The sequence below is a fragment of the Lissotriton vulgaris genome, chromosome 5 (assembly GCF_964263255.1).
Source record: "Lissotriton vulgaris chromosome 5, aLisVul1.2, whole genome shotgun sequence".
NCBI classification, from domain to species: domain Eukaryota; kingdom Metazoa; phylum Chordata; class Amphibia; order Caudata; family Salamandridae; genus Lissotriton; species Lissotriton vulgaris.
This window is the reverse complement of record NC_141693.1, coordinates 1632065389-1632090620: the sequence shown is the minus strand read 5'-3', so window position 1 is coordinate 1632090620 and position 25232 is coordinate 1632065389. Positions and strand designations below refer to the sequence as shown.

Genomic DNA, 25232 nt, shown 5'->3' with positions numbered 1-25232 from the left:
AGTACATCACTAGTCGGCCTGGCTTCAGAATAGCTCGCACTAGGTTCTTCTCTGTATCAGCAAATACTGTTCATCTAGTCCTTTCAATGATGGTTTCCAAGCCTTCCAGAGCCTTTTCCGATTAAAGGGTCAGCTTCGTCCTGCTGTAGGGTTTCGACTTCAAAAAGTTGTCTAAGTCCCACAGTAAAAATCCTCTCAGGGCTCGATGCTAACCAGCTCCCCATCATCAACGAAGACCTCCTCTGCCTGGAAATCCATTCTTTACCACGTGGAGCTTTTTCCCACCATTGTTGACAACTTTATTGAAACTTCATCTCGATTCCCCATCGTTGACTCATTTTCTAATTCCAAAGGTAAGCCAAGACCAGGCCCAATCCACCTCTTGTAACTGACCCACACTTCATTATTGTTGGCCTTAACTTTTGACTTTGTTCTGGTCTCATGTGAACAGATTTCCACGGGTGGTCCTTTGATCTTTTAAGTGATATATTTCACTAAAATCTTGAACAATTCATAACTCTGGTTCTACTGATTGGATTCAATTTGTTTCGGTGTCACTTTATTTAGTAGCATTTATCCTATTGTTCTAAATTGGTTTGCAATTCTTCTTCTGTTGTGTTATAACTTTATTACTGTTTATGTGTTGCATACATGTTTTACATTTTTTATCTAATTTGAGGCTGACTACTTTTGTGCCAAGCTACTAGAGGGGTAAGCATAGCCTATTTGTGGTTGCATGAGTAGGGCTCTAACACCCTCAACCAATAACACAATTTCTTACATGCACAACAACTAAGGATAATTAACATTTTCCTGTATATTAATGGCCTGATGGCTAAAACCTGTCTCTGAATATCTCCATAAAAGTGTAACAGGTTCATACAGTCTAAGCAGCATCCCCTCTAGTGTATCTACCTTGGTGAATCTAATGAATTTCAGGTATGTAATTACTTATCGGTCTGTCCCTTTTCCTTCTTCTAAGGGAAGACTTTAAGGCATTTGTGTTAGCAAAGCTAGGTTATCATTTCCCCAAGCATGTTAACATCTGATAGCTTTGTATTCGATTTGCCACACTTGTTAAATCACTCTGAGAAAACTTCTCCCCCAGAAGGCGTGTTTCCAGTATCGGCTTTCCCATTCACTGGTGAACTAAAAGAGGCAGCTATTGTAGCGCCACTGGGCCCTTTTTGATCACACACATCTTTATTGTATCACTCACCCTAATTTCATTTACTTGGTCCTCTGACGGAGCTTGCTTCATGCCAAGATGGGTTGGACATAGGACATCCTACTCTAGTTATACAATAAGGACTAGGACTTGGGTAACTGACATACAAACTCATAATTAGATTCATATATATAACTCTCTGCACTAAGCTATACAAATAAAGTATTATCGCTGCTAGACCAAATCTCCTGAACAAATTCAGTCGAACCATATATATTAATTGTGGGTTTGTAATGCGCTAGAATCGACTCCCGAAGGAGTATCTCTGCGCAGTAGACTGCTGGGGAACCCGTCCTGGCTTTCCCTGTGAGATGGTCCCTACTGGGTATCTCCAAGGTGAAACCAGGCATCCCCGGCGTATGTGGGGGGCCGTTGTGGAGATGAGGCAAGCTAATGCCCAGAGTTGCCGAGTGTGATCCATGGTTAGAGTAGGCACCGAGGTGAGAATTATCGAGTCTGCTGACCCTGGTCCACGACCCTGCCGTGTCAGGAATTGAACCCTGGTCCCGGGCCGTCCTCTGCTCTCGGGTCTGCCGCCTCTAACCAGTGAGCCACACCACTCCACTCCACATATATATATATATATATATATATATATATATATATATATATATATATATATATATATATATATATATATATATATATATATATATATATATATATATATATATATATATATATATATATATATATATATATATATATATATATATATATATATATATATATATATATATATATATATGAGGCATACAACGTCTTGGCATTCGTAGAAAAAGACAAGGCGAACCCTTGAACAGTGCGGTATAATTTATTGGAGCCCAAACACCACACCGAACATGACGCGTTTCAGCCCACGGAGGGCCTTGATCACATGACGAACGCTGAACAGGTGAGGTGACCTTTTTAAAGTGCTAGCGTGCATGTAAATTTAGGTAGACATAGAAGATAGACTAATGTCAGTTCCTCAATCATACCAAATTACCTCCATAAAGCTGATTGTTACAAAATGCAAGCTATAAATACCAGTTTAAATACAATAAATACAGGTTATTTAAGAGCGCACAAAATAAGTAAAAAGCATTTGGATGTTAAAACTATGAGCATGGAATAAAATGCATATAAAAACTATAGCAACATGTAAAACCTATATAAAAGTTAATTACATATCTATATGTTATCATGCAGTATCCCACTCATGTTTTTACCAAATATCTGTGCATGGTGCGCCACTCTGTATCATGGACATTGATCACAAGAGAACAACATTTGACTTGATCATAAAATCAAACAGTAATGTAAACTCACCCTCTTGTGCATAACATGTCCTATTGGTGCTTGCAACACATCTGTGCTTGCAGGAGCAATAAAGCCCAAGTGGGCAAATTTGTTTTGTGCAAAATCGCAATATTAGTGTGAGCACTAAATAAACATTTTTTGAGGGACAAGAAGGGCTCATGCTTTCACCCAGCTCGTCAATATTGCGGGACAAAAGACATCCAGGAACGAGGATGTCAATTCCCTGACGAAGGGCATGCCATCAATGCCCGAAATGCATGGACACGTTAAAAAGACAGTGCCTGATTTTCATATTGCTGACAATGATTTGGAAGAAATTTGAACTGATTTACTAAAAACAATCACCTAACTACTAAATAAACAAAACGAACTATAATGAACATTGAATGGAAGTCGTTTTCTTGAATCAAGGAAAGACAACTATGTGTGTGCCAATCAAGGGATGAGACTAGAGTCCCTCTAGCCTCACATTCTTAAACACTAAATAAAATGGCACAATTCATACATTTTATGTCACGCTAGAAAAAATCCAGTGTAAAATTACTTGAAAAAAGAGTGTCATGCTTATAACTTTATACATATACTAATAGGAACTAAAATATTTCAATCATTTGATGTGGGAAACAGCTAATATGCATGAGATGATAAATACATATAAAAGGTCGGTGGTTACATAAATCATTATTGCTGGACAACAAGTTGGACTCATAAATAGGTGTACATGTCTTCACTAGAATTCATTCCATTTGGGATCTTACAATTGAACAGTATTATGTGACGTGTTTCTAATTTTCGTAGGAGGCCCTCACGGTCACCCCCCCTCCTTAAAGGAGGAACTGTATCAATCAGAAAATATTTTAATCCCTCTGGATTCTTGTTGTAAACCTCCTCAAAGTGCCTTGCTAAGGGTACGCGGTGTCGCCGTTGGTGATGGCTCTGAGGTGCTGGAGTATCCTCTTATGTGCTGGTAATTTGGTGCTACCCACATATCGTAGGCTGCACGGACACTCCAGCACATACACCGCGTACTCTGTCTTGCAAGTGAGCTTGGCTTGGATGCGCACAGGTTGGTTGTTAAAGGGAATCAAATACTCGCTCTTGTTTATGCCATTCTTGCAGGCTTTGCAAATGGAACACTTGCGGAAACCCCTACTCCCTAGGAGCCAATCCCCAGATGTTCTTATTTCTGGACTGCTGGAAACCAGGCTGTCGCACATAGATTTGGCCTTCCTAAATGTAATATTGGGAGGGGTAAGCATTTGGTCTCCTAAGATCTGATCACTAGCGATAAGTGACCAATTGCCACGTACTATCCTCTGGATTAGCCTGATGCTGTCTGCTATACATTAGGATCAATCTGGTTTTCGCCTGACTGTTGGGGGGTGCCTGTTCAAGAGGTGCAACTAGCTGTGATCTTCCTTTAGCATTGGCTCTGCGCATAGCGTTATCTACAACTTCAGATCGGTAGCCTCTCCTAAGGAATCTGGCCTTACATTCCTTCTGGGCAATCATACAATCCAAATCTGAGCTGCAGATCCTTCTAATACGCAGCATCTCGCCATACGGGATGCTGCGTATTAAGGGAGCTGGATGGTGGCTAGAGGCGTGAAGTATGGCATTGCCAGCAGTTGGCTTCCTAAAGATTCTAGTGCGCAATTCCAAGTTGTGTATGTAGATTTCTAAATCCAAGAAACAGATGCAGGAACAACTCATCTGGCTAGTGAAGCCCAAGTTTAAGGAGTTGTTATTGAGATCATTAATGAACACTAATGCCTCGTCTTGACTACCATTCCAAAAGTATGAGTAGGTCGTCAATGTATCTCAGCCACTTGACGACCTTGGTAGCAAGTATTTGGGGGAAGGACGGCCAAAGGACCTGCTCCTCCCAGTAGCCCATGTGAAGACAGGCATAACTAGGGGAGAAGCAGGCCCCCATAGCCACACCCCTTGTTTGTTGAAAAACGTGGTTAGTGAACAAAAAATAGTTGTGATACAAACACAGTTCGATCATTTCGAGTACCATAGAAGTGTGCACCCTAAGACAAGGCGATCTGCTGCTAAGATAATGCAAAACAGCTCTGAGTCCATCTTTGGAGGAAACATCCAGTGTGATCAATATGTAGCCAGGTTGCCAAAGTACATCCCCCAGTTTTTTGAGTAAATCTCCAGTGTCTAATACGAAGGATGGCAGTTTTTTAACGTATTCTTGGAGAAAAAAGTCTACGTATTTACTCATATTTTCCAGGTTGCCGTTGCGTGCCGATATTATAGGGCATCCTGGAGGTTTCTTACTGTCCTTGTGTACCTTTGGAATAAAATACGGCACTGGCATTACAGGATTCATGTTTCAGAAATCAGAAATTTATACTCATCCAATGTTATCAATCCTCTACTACGCCTTGCCGTAGATCACACTCCAAGCAAGTTTGACATCTCCCATGTTAACTCTCTTGTAGCACTCTTTGTCATGCAGTTGGGCCCATGCTTCTTCCATATACAGTTGTATATATATATATAACGACATCCGAGCCCTGCTTGACAACGGGGAAACAGCGGCCCTCATCCTCCTGGACCTCTCCGCAGCGTTCGATACTGTCTGCCACCGCACCCTAGTACGACACCTCAGCAACGTCGGAATCCAAGAGAAGGCACTGGAGTGGATCATCTCGTTCCTCGCCGGAAGAACCCAGAGAGTCCGCCTCCCCCCATTCAGATCCGAGGCCACCGAAGTCAACTGCAGCGTACCACAGGGATCATCACTCAGCCCCACCCTCTTCAACGTTTACATGAGCCCCCTCGCGGCCATCGCACGCCAACACAACCTCAACATCATCTCCTATGCCGACAACACCCAGCTGATCCTCTCCCTCACCAAAGACCCCGCCACAGCCAGATCTAACCTACACGAAGGGATGAAAGACGTAGCCGAGTGGATGAAGAAGAACAGCCACCTGAAACTGAACTCAGACAGGACGGAAGTCCTCATCCTGGGATCATTACCCTCTGCCTGGGATGACTCCTGGTGGCCCCCAGCCCTGGGCAGTGCACCCAAACCAACGGACCACGTACGCAACCTGGGATTCATCCTGGACTCCTCCCTCTCGATGACCAGACAAGTCAACGCCGTCTCATCATCGTGTTTCAACATCCTACGCATTCTCCGAAAGATCTTCCATTGGATCCCCACCGAAACGAGGAAGACGGTCACCCAGGCACTCGTCACCAGCCGACTGGACTACGGAAACATCCTCTACACCAGAACCACAGCCAAACTGCAGAAAAGACTCCAACGCATACAGAACACCTCCGCACGACTCATCCTGGACATCCCCCGACACAGCCACATCTCCGGACACCTGAGAGACCTGCACTGGCTCCCCGTCAGCAAAAGAATCACGTTTCGCCTCCTCACCCACGCACACAAGGCCCTCCACGACCTAGGCCCATGGTACCTCAACAACTGCCTGACCTTCTCCACTCCCACCCGCCAGCTACGATCAACCAACCACGCCCTCGCTGCCGTTCCTCGCATTCGCAGAGCCACCATGGGAGGAAGATCCTTCTCCTACCTAGCAGCCAAGACCTGGAACTCCCTCCCCTTCCACCTCCGTCTTACCCAAGACCACCTCTCCTTCAGGAAGCAACTCAAGACCTGGCTATTCAAGCAGTAGCGGACCCCCCCAAGCGCCTTGAGACCCTCTTGGTGAGTAGTACGCTATACAAATTTCTTGATTAATTGATTAATTGATTGATATATAAATGCAAAAAAGAGAAGGAGAGGACTCTGGGTAGTTCTCAAGTTTAGGTGGAAAGCAGCCCCTGTTAGAGCACTCTCAACACCAGCGACACTCTAGATCTGCTTACCTCAAATGTCTGTTTTTCTATCAAAGTTTTTAAGCATAGGATTAGCACAGTGCTATCCCAGCCGAGATAGAAAATGACAAAGTCTTTTGCAATTTATACAGCAAAGTCTTTAAGCATAGGACTAGTACAGTGCTGTCCTTGCCGAGCTGTAAAATTACAAAAGCCATTTATCACTCCAGGCACAATATTACAGCTTTGAATTAGTGAAATACCAAATCAAGCCAACCTGAAATGAGTAAAAGCTACCCCTGACACAGTGTTTCGCTCTAATTAGAGCTCTTCAGAGAGGTATAGCTTTGTCCAGACACAAGGGAGCACCCAGTATTAAGTCAAAACAAAATCCTTTCAGGCATAGAGTGACACATAAATTATGCAAAAAAGAGAAGGAGAGAACTCTGGGTAGTTCTCAAGTTTAGGTGGAAAGCAGCCCCTGTTAGAGCACTCTCAACAACAGCAACGCTCTAGATCTGCTCACCTCAAGTGTCTGTTTTTCTATAAAAGTTTTTAAGCATATGATTAGCACAGTGCTATCCCCGCCGAGATAGAAAATGACAAAGTCTTTTGAAATTTATACAGCAAAGTCTTTAAGCATAGGACTAGTACAGTGCTGTCCTTGTCGAGCTGTAAAATTACAAAAGCCATTTATCACTCCAGGCACAATATTACAGCTTTGAATTAGTGAAATACCAACTCAAGCCAACCTGAAATGAGTAAAAGCCACCCCTGACACAGTGTTTCGCTCTAATTAGAGTTCTTCAGAGAGGTATAGCTTTGTCCAGACACAGAGGAGCACCCAGTATTAAGTCAAAACAAAACCTTTTCAGGCATAGAGTGACGCATAAATTATGCAAAAAAGAGTAGGAGAGGACTCTGGGTAGTTCTCAAGTTTAGGTGGAAAGCAGCCCCTGTTAGAGCACTCTCAACACCAGCGACACTCTAGATCTGCTCACCTCAAATGTCTGTTTTTCTATCAAAGTTTTTAAGCATAGGATTAGCACAGTGCTATCCCCGCCGAGATAGAAAATGACAAAGTCTTTTGCAATTTATACAGCAAAGTCTTTAAGCATAGGACTAGTACAGTGCTGTCCTTGCCGAGCTGTATAATTACAAAAGGTACCTCAACTGCACCACCACCTCCTCCGAGCAGTCCACATCCTATTATTGTGCCACAGTATGTGGATCTTACGATTCATTGCAAATTTTGCAGAGAACTCCTTTGTTACGGTGAGCAGTCTATTGACCTCATTGTGAAGAGGAAAGAAGAGCACTGTTGTCCAAGACAATATATTTTTTTCTTTTTTGTTCCTGTTCCACAGTTTTTTTGTTTGCAGGTCCATTTTTTTGGTTTAAAAAAACAACAACAAAAAACTAAAAACTTGTTGAAAAATACAAAAAAATTGAAAACTAAAAACACAAAAAAAACTGTTTTTTTAGAACTACCTTCACTGGTCAAAGAAAGAACTATATTTCTATGTTAGTGTGTAAATCTTTGTCAGAATGAATGTGTAGTTCATAAATGTATGAATGAATACATTACTAGTGTATGGTGAATGTGAAAGTACAGCACTATAAGGAAGTGCTACAGCATAAATCTATAAGTTGTTTACCTATAGTATACTGTAGTACCTCTGAAGCACTTAAATGTAACATATGCACATAAATATGTTACAAGACTATGCTTCAATTTGAACTGCTGGTGAAACTGCCTGGGTGAATTTGTATGTGTTAGGAGCAGATTTACAACCCCCTTGTGCCTCTTTTACACATCTGTTGCCTCACTTTTGTGATGCAGCGGTGGTGCAAAAGATATGCCATGGTGTGTGGTATTTACAATGTAACGCATATAGAAGGTGCATCACATTGTAAAGCCCTGCGCCAGAAGGAGGCTTTCCTGCGCGGGGAGGGGAGGGTGTTCCGGCGTAGGAACGCCTCCTAAAATTGAGTGAGTGAAATCTATAAGATTTCATTCAGTCACTTTTGGTCTTATGCTGCGTCAAAACCCTGCACCTGCTTGAAACCGGTGTAAGGATTATTACTCGATTATACGAATAGGGCCCCAAGAGCATTGCTGGAGCTGCGTTGTGCTTGTAACGCAACACAAATACAATACATTACACAATACATTAAATATCTGTGCAGTTTTTGTCCCATAATACACTACATTGTAAATACGGTGCATCCATGGTGGTGATGTCACAGTGCAGAATAACTGGCATATCTCTGGGGATGTACCACTTATTGTACATCTGCTGATTAGTGTTTTAATGTAGTGAATGGATTACTACACACTGATCAATGAGTCACTACAAATCTATAAAAGGAGTGGCAAAGTGTTTGGTGGAAGTGTAAGGAAAGAGACTGGAGAATTGAAGGTATAAAAGGCAAGTTTTCTGGTGTATAGAACAGTAGTCTATAGGGAACGCATAGTCTATAAGGATTTGAAGCAGTCCATGTCCTAAGGCCTACTTTGGTGCATGACTACTTGGAAACCGACTGAATGCTTACACTTCTACAAAGAGATTGTCTAGCTGAATTTATAGCACCTTCACTTTTAGAACAGTGCATACATAAGAACATACTGATGTATAACTCACCGCAATACTAAAATAGCAGTAGCAAAATGTTTGGAGGAAGTGCTAGGATACAGACTGGGCAATTCAAAGTTTAAAAGCCAAGTTTTCAGATGTTTAGAAAAGTGCATTTATTATCCATAGGTGTTTGAAGCAGTCCATGCCCTTAGGCCTACTTTGCTGTATGACTACTTGGGTAGTGACAGAATGATTACATTCTCCAAGGAGAGTGTAGAGCTGAATGTATAACCGTGACACTTTTTGTACAGTTTATAGATAAGCATATATTGCTATATGTCTCACTACAATATTGAAACAGTAGTGGCAAAGTGTTTGGAGGGAGTATAAGGATAGAGACTGGGTAATTAAAAGTTTAAAAGACACGTTTTCAGGTGCATAGAAGAGTACATGCATAGTAAATAGGAGTTTGAAGCAGTCCATATACTAAGACCTGCTTTACTACATGAATATTTGGGTACTGACTGGATGAAAAGAGTTCTGCAAGCAGTGTCAAGCTGAATGTGTAACTGCTTCACTTTTAGAACAGTGTATAGATAAGCACATAATGCTGTATGGTTCACTACAATACTGAAACAGTAGTTTGAGAGTGTTTGGTGAAAGTGTATCGATACAGACCGGGACTTTGAAGGTATAAAAGGCAAGTTTGCAGGTGCATAGAAGACTGCAAGCATATTCTATAGGGGTTTAAAGAAGTCCATGGCCTAAGGCCTACTTTACTCCATGATTACTTGGGTACTGACTGGATGATTACAGTTCTGCAAGGAGAGTGACTAACTAAATTTATAAGAGCTTCAGTTTTAACACACTGCATAGATAAGGACATTCTGCTGAATACCTCAGTACAATACTGAATCAGCAATCACAGAGTGTTTGCTCAAAGTATAAGGATACAGACTGGGGAATAGAATATATAAAAGGTAAGTTTGCAGGTGCATAGAAGACTGCAAGCATAGTCTATAGGGGTTTAAAGCAGTCCATGGCCTAAGGCCTACTTTGCTCCATAATTACTTGGGTACTGACTGCATGATTACAGTTCTGCAAAGAGAGTGCATGACTAAATTTATAAGAGCTTAATTTTTAGCACAGTGCATAGATAAGGACATTCTGCTGAATACCTCAGTACAATACTGAATCAGCAATCACAAAGTGTTTGCTGGACGTGTAAGGATAGAGACTGGGGAATTGAAGGTATAAAACACAAGTTTGCCGGTGCATAGAACAGTGCATGCATAGTCTACAGGGGATTTAAGCAGTACATGCCCTAAGGCTCACTTTGCCCCATGAGTACTTGGGTACTGGCTGAATGATTACAATTCTGCAAGGAGACTGTCTGGCTGAATGTATAGCAGCTTCACTTTTAGAACAGTGTATAGATAAGCACATAGTGCTGTATGGCTCAATATAATACTGCAACAGTAGTATGATATTGTTTGCTGGAAGTGTAAGGATACAGACTGGGGAATTGAAGGTATAAAAGACAAGTTTACAGGTGCATAAAAGACTGCATGCAAAGTCTATAGGAGTTTGAAGCAGTCTATCACCTAAGGCCTATTTTAATGCATGAGTACTTAGGTACTGAGTGGATGAGTACAGTTCTGCAAAGAAAGTGCCTGACTGAATTTATAACAGCTTCAGTTTTACCACAGTACATATATAAGGAAATACTGCTGAATGGCTCACTACAATATTGAAACAGTAGAGTGAGAGTGATTGGTGAAAGTCTAATGAAACAGACTGGGGAATTGAAGGTATAAAAAACAAGGTTGCAGGTACATAGAAGACTGCATGCATAGTCTATATGGGTCTAAAGCATTCCATGGCCTAAGACCTACTTTGCTCCATGATTACTTGGGTACTGACTGGATAATTACAGTTCTGCAAGGAGAGTGTCTGACTGAATTTAAAAGAGCTTCATTTTTAGCACAGTGCATAGATGAGGACATTCTGCCGAATAGCTCAGTACAATACTGAATCAGCAATCACAGAGAGTTTGCTGGAAGTGCAAGGATATAGACTGGGAAATAGAAGCTATAAAAGACAAGTTTGCCGGTGCATAGACGAGTTCATGCATAGTCTATAGGGGTTTGAAGCAGTCCATACCCTAAGGCCCACTTTGCACCATGAGTACTTGGGTACTAGCTGAATGATTACAATTCTGTAAGAATAGTGTCTCAAACCATTATTATTATATAATAATACATTTATTCTTGTAACATTTCATATTTAATAGAGCTTCTAAAATAATTTCATCAGGTATTTCATTTTCCTGGTTATCAATTTCAAAAGTCATATGATCAAACTCGATGTCATCTAATGCTTCCACAAAATCAGCATCCAAGGTTTCGTCTAGGAAATCACAGCTGATATCTGCAGCACTCATTCTTGCTGCCCATGAAAGGTATGTTTAGCTCTTCTATGAGAGTGTTACTAATTTCAAAACCGTGTTCCATATTGTTCTGTTGTTTTTCCATAGTGAATTTCTTATGTTGTAGGTCCTTGTACAAAAACATAAACACTTCATGTTTCCTATTACATAACAAAAAACTAGCTTTATCAACTATTTTGCCCTTTAAAAATATTATACAAATACGATTCTCAACTACTTTATAAGATTATATAAACATAATTATTTATATGATTGTTCAGTTATAACATTTTCTTAAAATTTCAAACCAGTCACTCCTTATTACTATACGAAAAAACTAAGGCTGTTATAATAAAATGCAGTACTAAAAAGTACAATATGTCTATTCACCTTACCTGTTCCAAACTAGTAGATGTGTTGTGGTAAAATGCAAAGAATACTGGTAAACTCAGTATATTTATTTTATTTTTTTCAAATGTCTTTAAAAGATACAAACCATCTTTACGCACTTATGTACTCCCTCCATGTATTGTTACTTCAGCTCTGTAGAATCAAATCCCATCGATTATTTGTAACAGTTACTTCAAAATAATAAATAATAAAAAAATTATATAATATAAAATTAGCATCTGTGGAAGACAAAAAAATAGAGTTACAATATATCTTTTACAACACAAAATAATTTGTAAAGCATTTCATTTGCCTTTTTTGCTGTTCTCAGAATATATTGAATTTCACTAGAAACAGTGAGTTCAATAGTACTTATCACATAACAGCGGGCAAAAAAAAGACAATCAATAAGATTATCTTTAAAAAACCCATTCAACATTCTCAATAACAATCTAAAAAATAGAAATAAAACATATATTAAATGTATCTTTCCTAACAGCAATTTCTTACATAACTATGAGATATCTCAAACAATCTTAAAATAACAAAACACTATCATTAATTTTCATATACTGCAAATAAAGTTACTTACAAATAAATGCTGACACAATATACAACAAATAGTCCTTAAGGGTTTTATATACTTTTCCTCATGGCCAAATAGTATATCTCAAATTCTTACTTCAGAAGTTCTTCAATACTAATCCTCAGCATCCATCTCCCACCTTTCTGATCCAAAACCACCAACATCATTTGCAACGTCCCCCAGGGCTCATCCCTCAACTTGACACTATTCAACATCTACATGGCACCCTCACACAACCTGAACATTATCTGCTAAGACAACAACACCCAACTCATCTTCTCCCTCACCAAGGAGCCACATACCACCGAAAGACGTTACGAACTGCATAAGGATCAACTCTCTAAATCTCAACTCGGACAAACACCTACAACGACTACGAGTCCAAAACACTTCCACCCGACTGATCATCAATGTCCCCTGCCGCAGCCACATCACCCACCACCTGACAGATCTACACTGGCTTCATGTCAACAAGAGGATCACCTTTAAGCTCCTCACCCTCACTTACAAACTACTCTACGACACCAGACCAACCTACCTTAACAGCAGTAATCCTGAAAGGCCAAATTTTGTTCCTAAAATTTTGGCTTAAAAAATGTAAGATACGAATTTGGTAACTCTTTAGGCAAACATTGTTTAAAAACCAATTGACTATCATTACAATGTATCCAACCTTTCAGACATTTTAAATAAATGTTATGTTAAGTTATGTTAAATAATTTATAGAGCGCGTCTGTTACCCGAGCGTGTCCTAGCGCTATCTGCCGTCCTGAGGAGAAAAAAATGTGTAGCACGGTCATGAGATGGTTCTAGAATAACCAGGTTTTAAGCATTTTTCTGAATGGAAGCAAATCTGTGCAACTCCTCACATAAAAGAGGAGCTGGTTCCACAGTTTTGCTGAGCCCACCACAAAGCTTTTACCACACCAACGGGCTTTTTTCACTGGTGGTACTCTCACAAATTTTTTAGCTGATGAGCGCAAAGGTCTAGTTGGTAAATACCATTGAAGTTGATCCTGTAGGTAGCGTGGTCCCTGATTCTGAAGTGACTTAAAGACAAGAAGTGTACTCGTTGTCTCACAGGCAACCAGTGAGGTTTGCGGATTTCACTTAGAAATAGGGGAGAATTTAGGTATGCCTGAAATCAGCCAAGCAGCTGTATTCTGCAGCATCTGTAGCCTATGCAACAGCCTCTCTTGGATGTTTAAATAGAGGCTGTTGCAATAGTCAAGTCTTGACATAACCAGTGCCGTAACCACCGTCTGTCGACTCTCCTTAGGCAAGAAAGGGAGGATTTTCTTAGTAGTTCTGATAGTGAAAATCGTGGATGACACCACAGCATTAACCTGTTTTCTCATGTCCAATCTGTCATCCCATTCACTCCCAAGTTTTTCACTTGTGTGGAGGGTACAGGTAGAGGTCCCAAAGAGTCCAGCCAGCATTCTGGGGTCCACATGTTAAAATCATTACCAAATAGAATGACCTCAGTCTTATCTGAGTTTAATTTAAGACAGTTACTGGCCATCCATGATCCAACTGCTTCCATACAAATGTGTAGCTTGTGGCTAACCGCCCCTTCTAGTCCTGGAAGGAGGGATACCACTATCTGCATAGGAGGTAAGATGGAATCCAAAAGATCTTAACAATGGAGCCAGGGACATTACGTACATGTTAAATCGGGTTGGACTTAATGATGATCCCTGAGGGACCCCACAGGGAAGTTGAAAAGGGGCAGAGCAAAACTCCCCAAGGGCTACTATCTGCCTACGATCAGAGAGGAAAGGCTTTAAGACCTTCCAGGCAGAATTCTTTACTCCGCAGGCTGACAAACAGTCCATCAGAAGAATATGATGTGAGGAAATATAAATTTTATGGTCAAGTTATGTCCCCTACTACGTACCCCAACGTCTCCATGTACGAGTTAAAGTGCATGTAACTTCCCTCCTGTGCCAGCTATGAAGACGCAAATACATTTGCGTCTAACGTTAACATGTCCTCTTTCAGATCCGCCATGAATGGATCACTAATTCAGTTCCTAAGTATGCCGTGCCACCGTCTTTACATGGTGCACTTTCATGTTTTCATGGCTCTGGCGAAGGCCTGTCATCGAGCCTTTTCCTGATTTCTGCCATCAAGCTCATTTCTGTTTTCTGCCTCTGAAAACGGCAGCCCCCACCTGCATCTCTGAACTCTGCCTTCCTTCCTGCCAAGCAGCGCGGGGCCTGGCTCAGTCCGGCCTGCCTGCCAAGATGGTATTTTGCCTTTATGTTATCAGTTCTGCTCCGTGAATCCACATTCCTAGCTAACGAGTAGGATAAACATATCCTGCCTGCAATAGATACAGTCCAGTCTTTCCGTCTCCATGCAAGTGTATTACTGTACCAATTTCCATAGAAAACTCCAGTTACTTAAAGAAATATATGCATCTCCTAGCCTTAGTGACAAGTAACCTCTGTCCCGATAGCCTTTAGTTTCCAGCAACATGTACTCCAAACACAAGATACCAGATATGATTTAGGAACAAGTTGATCTGACCCACCAGACTTCTGTCTCTCCCCTCTAAGGCTAAATGTCAAGTCCCCTGCACCCTCCTGTTTACGTTAGTCACACGTCATGCTGCTGCTCACGCATCCTTGCTACAGATTCCTGCTGACACTGCAAGATTTCATTATGTATCCACCCACTTGTGACACTTTTATGTGACGTTTCTAGTACCCACCCCGTGTACGCCCTAGTGCACGCCTTCTGATTACGTATTGCTACGCACATGTTTCCTATCTCGCTTCTCTCAGCTGTTACGCCTTCTGCATGAATGAACTATAAATATTGTACCTTGTTAATAAAGCATTGCTCTGTCCCTTCCTGAACCCCAGTGGTGAAAGGAACATGATATCCTGGTCCGGACCATACAATTCCATTTTATGGAATAAAACCCCTTAAAACTCAGATGCCACGGACTCTGTGTCTCTTATTTTGATTAAGCTATTTATTTGAACTTTACTGCATAGAAATTAAGTACCAGGTAATTTTATTTACCACATAAATTGGCACCCCAGATGGGACCCTCCCCCACCTTACGCGCCGGCGGTGCGTTGCAGGCCTAGTCCCCTGCCACAGCCGGACGGACACTCATGCGCATCTGCAGGATTTCCTGTATCTCCCTCAGGCCAACGGAGGTGACTGAGACTGCGATCGACACCCAGACGAGGCGGTGAGGAGTGCGGAGGATCCCAACCCGAGTCCAGCCGAGAGTGCAAGGTCCGAGGTGTCTTGAGGCCCACCAGTTCCGAAGTTCCGAAGTATCTACGTCGCGAGTCCAGTCCAGTCCAGGGTTCAGTCCAGTCCAGTCCAGTTTATGAGGCCTTCCGTTTTCTGTGCTTCCCGGTGAGTACCGTTGCTGGGGGAGTATCTAGACGGGTGTGTTACTATGCATCCGGTAAAGATGGGTTTGGGTACACAGATCCAGTCTGCACTGTTTAGCAGTGTATCTGTACTGTTTAGCAGTGCAACAAGAATTCCAGTCTGCACTGTTTTAGCAGTGTATCTGCACTGTTTAGCGGTGTATCTGTACTGTTTAGCAGTATATCAAGAAGTATTTTAGTGAGTATTTTCGTTATAGAAATCAAGTATAGTCAATATATGTATAGGATTTTTGTGATTAATGTCGTGGTATGAGTGACTGTTTGATATATGTTACTGTGTTCTTTTTTATGCAATAATTGTGTTCAAAATTCAAGTAAAAGTCTAGTCAAAAATATTACGGTGCCACTGTTCAGTAAATTAAGACAGATAGGAACTAGAAAAGGGATTCTAGAAGAAGCAGTGCCTGTTCCACCTAGGGACACTCCAGGGCACTTTATGTACCACAAACATGGCTTAGATGCCATACTGTACTTAGACTTGTGGGTGGACTACACCAAGGAGTTAGAAGAGAAATATAGATGGCCTGTTTCAGGAACATGGGATGCCGAGTGCATCATGAGAGTAGAAGAAGCTCTATGGAAAAAGAAATCAAGACCCTCACAGAAAGAGGCCATTGAGTTATGGCGCAAAGAGTCACATAGGAGAACAGAGAAAGAAATTCATCAAACAGAGAGAACTAGACAAGGTCAAGGCAGAACAGGCTGATAGAGAAAAATGCCGTTGTTACTGGTCCTCTCAGAAGAACTAGCTAAAGTGACCCCCTCAGAAACACCCCGTAGGTCACGAGCGCCACCACCTGTACCCTTTAGAGTATGTAGAAAGAAGCAATTCCCCACTGTATATACGATCCAGAACCAGGAAAGGGCTCAATGCTCGTGATTTCACTAAGACTAGGAAGATTTGTGTAGTTTCTTGTAAATAGCTCCTTGTAAATATGGCTTGTGAGGAGCATATTCTCATTTAGACTTGTTGTGTTCCTTGTGCATTTCGCCTTGTAAATATGCCTTGTGAAGAGCATGTCATTTTTGGACTTGTTGACTTTCTTGTAAATATGGCTTGTGAATAGCGCCATGTGGATATGGCTTGTACAGAGCATGTTATCATTACGTCAGTCAGGAGAGAGCTGGATCTCTTTCAAGTGCTTGGAGAAAATGTTTTGAATACGGGTTAATTTCTTGGATTGAGAAGGCAGTATTTTGTTTTGACAAGGTGTTGAGGAATTTTAGCGTTTTTTTTTGGGGGGGGGGCGTGTTTTTGAGCGGAAATTCGTACCCGTTCCAGTGGAGGGATTTGGTTGCTTTTTGGTGAGGATTTAGGGAATAGCTTGAACTACTGTGATGCAAAGTTTGAAAAGGATCCGAGCTGTGGAAGTGGTGGAAAAAGCATGTTTTGTGCGGGGGTGCGATTTGCCATGTTATCCAATGGGCGTATTCAGTTTGCAGATTGAATGGTAAAATGTTGCATGGAGGGTAAAGGAGTGTTTTTGTGAAGGGTTTTGTCTTGGAATACTTGATTTAATGTGTTTAGCTCAGAAGACGGTAAAGTTGTAAATACACCAGTCGAATTGAGATAAGGGTTTTGCACAGAGGGTGCTTAGATGTTTTCAGGGTTTACAGGATAATATAAATCAGACCCTTCATAGAATGCGTTTTTATTAGTGTAAATGAACAGTGTGGTTTTTAAATAGGAATGTTTCTACAGAATATTTTTTTCCCAATGTCTCCCCTACATTAGTTTAATTTGCATTTAGTTTTAAGACTGACCTATGTACTTTGACAGGCTGCTTCAATTGATGTGTACAGAGAACAGTCCCCACTAAAATTAGAAAACATGGCCTTTTGAAAAAGTATGAATCCTGGCCCTCTTAATAGGTAGAATAGATAAGTTTGCACACTTACTTATGAAAATATTGGTTATACAATGCAGAATTAAGGAGTTCGACATGTTATTTTCAAAAAAAAAAAAAAAGAGAGTAAAATATGGTGTGTTTCCATGCCATGAATGTTTTGTTTCCCTTGCAGCTAGTAGCAGTACAGAATTATTTTTAAAATGCTAGCATGTCACTCAGATACAGAAAAATATATGTCTTTATTAATTTACTTTTTAACACGTTTTAAAGGTTTGCTTCAGTTAAAGTTAGAAAAGCTCTGGCCTGGGAAGAGATATGTTATGACGTACAAGGAATGTGTTTTTTAACCTTGAGACAGTCCGTCCGAGACCGAGACCGAGATGGCCTGGTTCCCAGTGCCTGTCTTGGCCATCCTCCAATTCTTTTCCGCGGACAATTATTGGCTGTTCTCCAGCTGAGCCAGGCAGCATTTTTTCTCTATGTTTATATAAGGGAGGGGTCAAGTTGCTCTCCCTCACAGTCAGTACTAAAAGCTTCATTGACTCCAGATAAGAGCATGCTTGCAAATGAATAGTTTTTCCCTCAGCAGGAAGCTTTGCTCCTGCGATGAGATCAACATTTGGCAGTCATTCAATTTTAGATCGCAATGAAGCTCGGCTGCTACTTGATTATGCTTGGATCAGATTCAAGCTCCGAGCGCGAACATAATTCTAGAGGGAGGGGCTGTTTCTCAAAGGAGTATCAAGGCTCCAGCCTTCTGTCTATGACAAGTTTAGTTTGGGTTTATTCAAATACATTTAGAGAGCGTATTGTAGGTAGTATGGTCATACAAGATCTAGAGTAGGATTTATTGTAAATTTTGCAGAGGTTTTGGAAAGAGGTTCCCCAATATAAAATAGTGCTTTTGAATTGAGAAGTCATTTTTATTTATTTATTTATGTTAACATAATTATTTTCGCTGGATTTATGACAGTGATCCCTAGCATTTACAGTCAGACACTACAGACAGCTAGACGGTGTTTACATGCCTACCAACATAAAGGTCATTCTAACTACAGCAGGATCAGAACCAGACTGTGACATTGCATCTCTGACAGTCTTGCACTTTCTGTGTAAAGCAAGTGGTGTACAACACTTGCTTTCCAAGGAGGGTATACAGCTAACACGGTAGACAGCTAACACAAGAATCATACAGCTCATTACTAGCCTGTCACAGCCCAGAACACAGAAGGAGGTACAAGCTTTTATAGGCCTCACTTCTTACTGCAGACAATGGATCCGTCAGTATGCATTTCTAGCCAAGCCACTTATACAGTTGACAACACAGGAGGCAGCGTCATCGACTGTCCTCCCTTGGACTCAGGAACATACACAGGCTTTTGACGACTTGAAGAAAGCCTTATGTCAAGCACCAGTTTTAGCGACACCATGTTACAGCAAACCTTTTACACTTTTTGTTACAGAACGTGATGGTACAGCATTGTCTGTCCTCACTCAAGACCAAGCAGGTTCACATAAGCCTTGCGCTTATTTTTCAAGTACATTGGATCCAGTAGCACAGGCCTTGCCTGCGTGTTTAAAATCAGTGGCAGCTACAGCTTTAGCAATCAGACAGAGTGATTCCATAGTGTTAGGACACCCTCTGACAGTAAAAGTTCCACACTCAGTGGAAGTTCTTTTAAACAGAACCCAGACACAACACTTGACTATAGCACGATTGACAGGTTATGAATTGACATTATTTCAGCCACACATAGAAATCAGACGCTGTAACACATTAAATCCAGCTACACTTTTGCCATTAAATATGACAGACCCTTTGGCACATGATTGTGTCGAAGTCATTACCATCACAACATTTCCCAGGGCAACGACCTGGCAGACCGAACAGCCAAGCTTACAGCACAGACTCACACACCTGACTTGACAAAGACAATAGTCCCGACGCCAACTCATTGCATGACAGTTAAGGATCCCGCCCTAGGTGTAATTGACATACAGACACATGCTGCACCAGACGAAATCAGGAAATGGACTGAACTAGGAGGGATCCAGACAGAATAGGGATGGATGACGAAGGGAAAAGCCACATAGTTTCTCCCCGACTCTATGGTTCAAGTTATTATTACCACAGCACATAGTCCTGCACATTCAAGAGAAAAGACATGTTAGACAGTATTCAAAACCTTTGGTTCAATAAACATTTACGAGCAGCAGCAAAACAGAAAGTGCGTACTTGCATGATCTGTTGTCAGTTCAACCCAGGTAAAGGCATTCCCGTAGAGCAAGGTGGATTTCATCCTCCTGACCATCATTTTGAAGTCCTCCAGATGGATTATATCCAAATGGACAGATGTAAAGGTTATAAGTATGTTTTAGTAGTGTGTGCACTAACCAGATGGACAGAAGCGTACCCAGTCCCAGATTATACTACAGCAAGCCTTGTAGAAAGCCATAATCAGACACTTAAAACGAAATTAGGGGTACGCCTATGCCTAAAATAAAATATCTGATGTTGACAATAACATGCTGACAGATTACCTAGCTTCCTTGATATCTGCACTACTCTCTCTTCATTCACAGGTTGCCTCCGCCCTCCCTGACAACACCCAAGTCCAGGAGCCTGCCATAGTCCCTGGAGATGTTATCTATGAGCGGAACTTTGGACCGATCAAGCCCCCTTAAGCCGCATTGGAGGACGCCGAAGCTTGTGCTACACACCACAAGGACTGCTATCCGGCTCGAAGGACGAAAAGGAAATTCTATGGACAATTTGGAACTTTCTCTTTGCCCAAATCTTTGATAACACCCAAAAGACTGCCTTGAAACCAGTGACTCAAAACCCCCTTTTCGAGAAAAACTCTGCATCAGGAGTATTAATCCAAGTTACGGTCTAGCAAGTCAGACAGTTTAATTGTTTAAGTCCTCCCCTAGGTGAATCGGTTAAACCTGATTCTGACATGTACCCGTTAGACCCCAATAGAGAGAGAGATAGAAAGAAAGAGTTCAAGAAACGTACATACTGCAAATCACTGCGTAGTCACTGTATAGTGACATTGTTAATAATGTTTTTCCTAAGTCTTCTGATAATAGTTGCAAGTGTACTTCTCCCTATATATTACCCTATTTTCAAGCGTGAACAATCTGCTTACAATGTTTCTGCTGAACACACTTTTAGCGAGTTACCTCCACATGAACTCTCATACAGACTTGCGCTGCGCAACAACACTTTCATTAGTATGCTTCATCATTCCCATCAGACTAATAATGCTACAAACTGCTGGATATGTGGCCGACTCCCTCCCTACCTGAATTACAAGGGAGTTCTGCCCCTCTTTCTGTACCCGTTCACACACAAATGGCACCTGTGGTGCATGGTTTAGTCTAATTAATTCCGTAGATTCTGATTCCATAGTTTACCAAGGCAATTGGGTATGGGGAAATCTGAACACTGTTCTGCACAAAGTATGTTTCCCTGACAAGGCGGGTCTTCCCAAAAGGACAGGGACCGATCTAGAAAACGAAGTATAAGGATTAGGTAACTTTACACTTAACATCATGATTCTGAATGTTCAGTCCGAAGCCGAATCAGTCCTGCCCTTTATGTCAGTATTACCAGTTAAGGGTGAATTATGTGTCAGAAAGAATGGTTCAGTACACCTGGGTCATAGTCTACCTTTAAAGCTTCACGTCATTCCTACTTCATTTGTGGTCATACTGCATATATACGCTTACCTCTAGATTGGGATGGCACCTGTTACATTGCATTCCTTCTGCCACCTGTTTTTCTAGCCCCACCTGATTATCATAGGAACTCCCACCTAGTATATACTGGACCCAAGAGAGAACTCCCGATTATACTGAAACGGCATGGGAACAATATACAGATTTCAATAAAGGTTTCTTTCCTTACTTAGGTACTGTCTCGAATAGTAAACTGATACGTAGATTGACCAGAACTCTTGAAGCTGTAGTGAATGAAACTACCTCTGCCCTAGGTAACGTAACAGAGGAACAGTCTGCTATGAGACTCGTAGTTCTTCAAAATCGTCCTGTCCTTGACGTCATCCTGGCCGATAGGGGCGGGGCTTGTACCGTCATCCACTCGAGATGTTGCGTTTTCATTCCAGACAACGCACCATCGGTTTACAAAGCCATCACTAGGCTTCACGAAATAGTTCATCTGATACATCAGAATCCAGGCTCCTGGACATGGTCCGGTTGGTTCTGAAATGTAATGTCCGCATGGGGATGGAAAGTACTGTCATTTCTAGGTATCATATTGCTCAAAGTATTCAGTTGTTGCCTATGTCTACAATGTGGGCCGGCGATATGCGGCTTGTGCGCCACATCATGTATTCCCCATTCAAGTTCAAGTTCAAATTCCCGTCAGAAAAAGGAAGAGCAAATGATGTTATATGAACAAATAGATGGATTAATGAACATTGATATATCATGAAGGGTCCCGTAGGGAACAAGGAGGGAATGAGGAAATATAAATTTTATGGTCAAGTTATGTCCCCTACTACGTACCCCAACGTCTCCATGTACGAGTTAAAGTGCATGTAACTTCCCTCCTGTGCCAGCTATGAAGACGCAAATACATTTGCGTCTAACGTTAACATGTCCTCTTTCAGATCCGCCATGAATGGATCACTAATTCAGTTCCTAAGTATGCCGTGCCACCGTCTTTACATGGTGCACTTTCATGTTTTCATGGCTCTGGCGAAGGCCTGTCATCGAGCCTTTTCCTGATTTCTGCCATCAAGCTCATTTCTGTTTTCTGCCTCTGAAAACGGCAGCCCCCACCTGCATCTCTGAACTCTGCCTTCCTTCCTGCCAAGCAGCGCGGGGCCTGGCTCAGTCCGGCCTGCCTGCCAAGATGGTATTTTGCCTTTATGTTATCAGTTCTGCTCCGTGAATCCACATTCCTAGCTAACGAGTAGGATAAACATATCCTGCCTGCAATAGATACAGTCCAGTCTTTCCGTCTCCATGCAAGTGTATTACTGTACCAATTTCCATAGAAAACTCCAGTTACTTAAAGAAATATATGCATCTCCTAGCCTTAGTGACAAGTAACCTCTGTCCCGATAGCCTTTAGTTTCCAGCAACATGTACTCCAAACACAAGATACCAGATATGATTTAGGAACAAGTTGATCTGACCCACCAGACTTCTGTCTCTCCCCTCTAAGGCTAAATGTCAAGTCCCCTGCACCCTCCTGTTTACGTTAGTCACACGTCATGCTGCTGCGCACGCATCCTTGCTACAGATTCCTGCTGACACTGCAAGATTTCCTTATGTATCCACCCACTTGTGACACTTTTATGTGACGTTTCTAGTACCCACCCCGTGTACGCCCTAGTGCACGCCTTCTGATTACGTATTGCTACGCACATGTTTCCTATCTCGCTTCTCTCAGCTGTTACGCCTTCTGCATGAATGAACTATAAATATTGTACCTTGTTAATAAAGCATTGCTCTGTCCCTTCCTGAACCCCAGTGGTGAAAGGAACATGATATCCTGGTCCGGACCATACAATTCCATTTTATGGAATAAAACCCCTTAAAACTCAGATGCCACGGACTCTGTGTCTCTTATTTTGATTAAGCTATTTATTTGAACTTTACTGCATAGAAATTAAGTACCAGGTAATTTTATTTACCACAGATGGACGGTGTCAAACGCTGCGGAGAGATCCAGCATAATCATTGCGCTTTACTCCCCTAATCCAGAGTTTTCCTAATCTTGATTCTAGATTTTAAGAGGGCGGTTTCCGTACTGTGACCCTCCCAGAAGCCATATTGCGTACAGTCAAGCACCTCAGCGTCATGCAGGTAGCTGCTCAAATGTCTATTAATTCATTTCTCCAACATTTTGGCTGAAAAAGGTAGGGGGGAAATAGGTCTGAAGTGTCGAAAATCTGTTGAGTCCTGATTTGTTTTTTTTTAGCGACGAGCTGGAAAGCTGCCCACCCCCAATACCATATTAAAAAGGGAGTCAGAGCAGTAATAAAAATTTGAGGGATCAATTTGGTTATTTCAATAGGGCAGGGGTCATAAGGGGAGCCTGATTTCAGATTTTGCAGAAGTGTAGCAGTATCAGCGTTGGCTAGCGGAGGGAATTCAGTCAAAGCATACTGCGTTTGTGAGGCCATGTAATATCCATGCCTGGTTCATGAGAGAGACCATTGTTGGCATTATTAAAGGTTGAAAAAATGTCCTCAACTTTATTAAAAAAGTACTTTGCGATTTTGTCACAGAGTTCCTGGCTCTCTGCCACTTGTGACATATGAGGGTTGGCCAATTTACAAACAATCTTAAAAAGTTCTTTTGATGAGTTTTCCGCTAGTTCAATTTGACTCGCAAAGTACTCTTGCTTAGTTGTAAGCAACAGTTGCTTATATGCCCGTATACTTTCTTAATGTTTTGTTTTGTCCTCTGCCTTATAGCCCTTCCTCCATTCCCGCTCAGAGTGCTTACAAATGCATTTCTGAGCTTTTAGATTGGGGGTATACCAAGGGGAAGAAGGATGAGTCCTTTTAGGGTAGAAGCGTTTTTTTAGGGCGAGCTTATCACAAGCTTCATTAACCTAGTCATTAAATCTGGTGATAGCCGTGTCAACCTCGCCAACCAGAGAGGGCAAGGTGGATTCCAGGAGGTCTGACAAATCTTTGGCTTCAATCTTGTTCCAGGCGTGTGTGTAGCTGGGTTTTGTTGTCGGTTTCACATGGTTCTGATTATCTACACAGGCTATCTCAAATAGAATGGCAGAGTGGTCCGACCAGAGTGCAGACAGTGTAATGTCCAGATGTTGTAGAAGGTCCATCATGAAAAATAATTGCAACAGCTACAAAAGTTCTTCCTGATATTGATACTTGAGTAGCTTTTTAATTTTTATTTAAAGTTTCCAATTTTCTTCCATCAGCTCTACAACGTTGCAGCATTAAAATTACATACTGTCCATATCTTTGTATAAATAATGTTGATGACATTTCTGATTTACATTGGCTACACTCCATGTTTTGACTAGCTCCTCGAACTAGATTGTTAAAAGACACTGATTCACAGTCAGGTAAAGTCAAATATATGAATCTTTCAGTGTCTATGTTAGTGCTACATGTACACAAACAATTTTCACTGTCACGTTGCCATTTATAAGAAAGGTCAAAAAGGTTTTCAATATATATACCTTCATCTTCCAATACAACAAGCATAAACATTAAAAATTCCTGACAATCTTGCTGAATATTCTGCCTAAATTGAGTAGAACCAGAACATATGTCCAAAACATTTCGAATATCAGAAACACTTTGTATTTTACTTTTATCACTACTACATTTCTCATAAACAGAATACAACAACGAACAGAATATTTCTTTCTGATTTTCAACAATTTGCTGTTGCAAACTTTCAAGAAAAAAACAACATTAACAACTACATTAGCATAGCAGTTGACACCAGAACAATTTCCAAACTGATAACCAACATTCTCTTCAGCAGTGTCCTTGTTCTTTTTGCTTGCAATCACAACTTCATCTTGTTTTTTTCTTTCTCTACAGTTTCACTACAGATATTCTCAAATCTTCTTTTTCTACCTACCACACGCTTATCAAATACTGAATATTGAC

At 41.4% G+C, this 25232-nt stretch overlaps 1 pseudogene; it reads left to right on the top strand.

The window, feature by feature from the left end:
* Positions 1–205: 205 nt before the first annotated feature.
* Positions 206–25232, top strand: part of LOC147716870 (uncharacterized) — a 36772-nt pseudogene continuing 11745 nt past the window's right edge.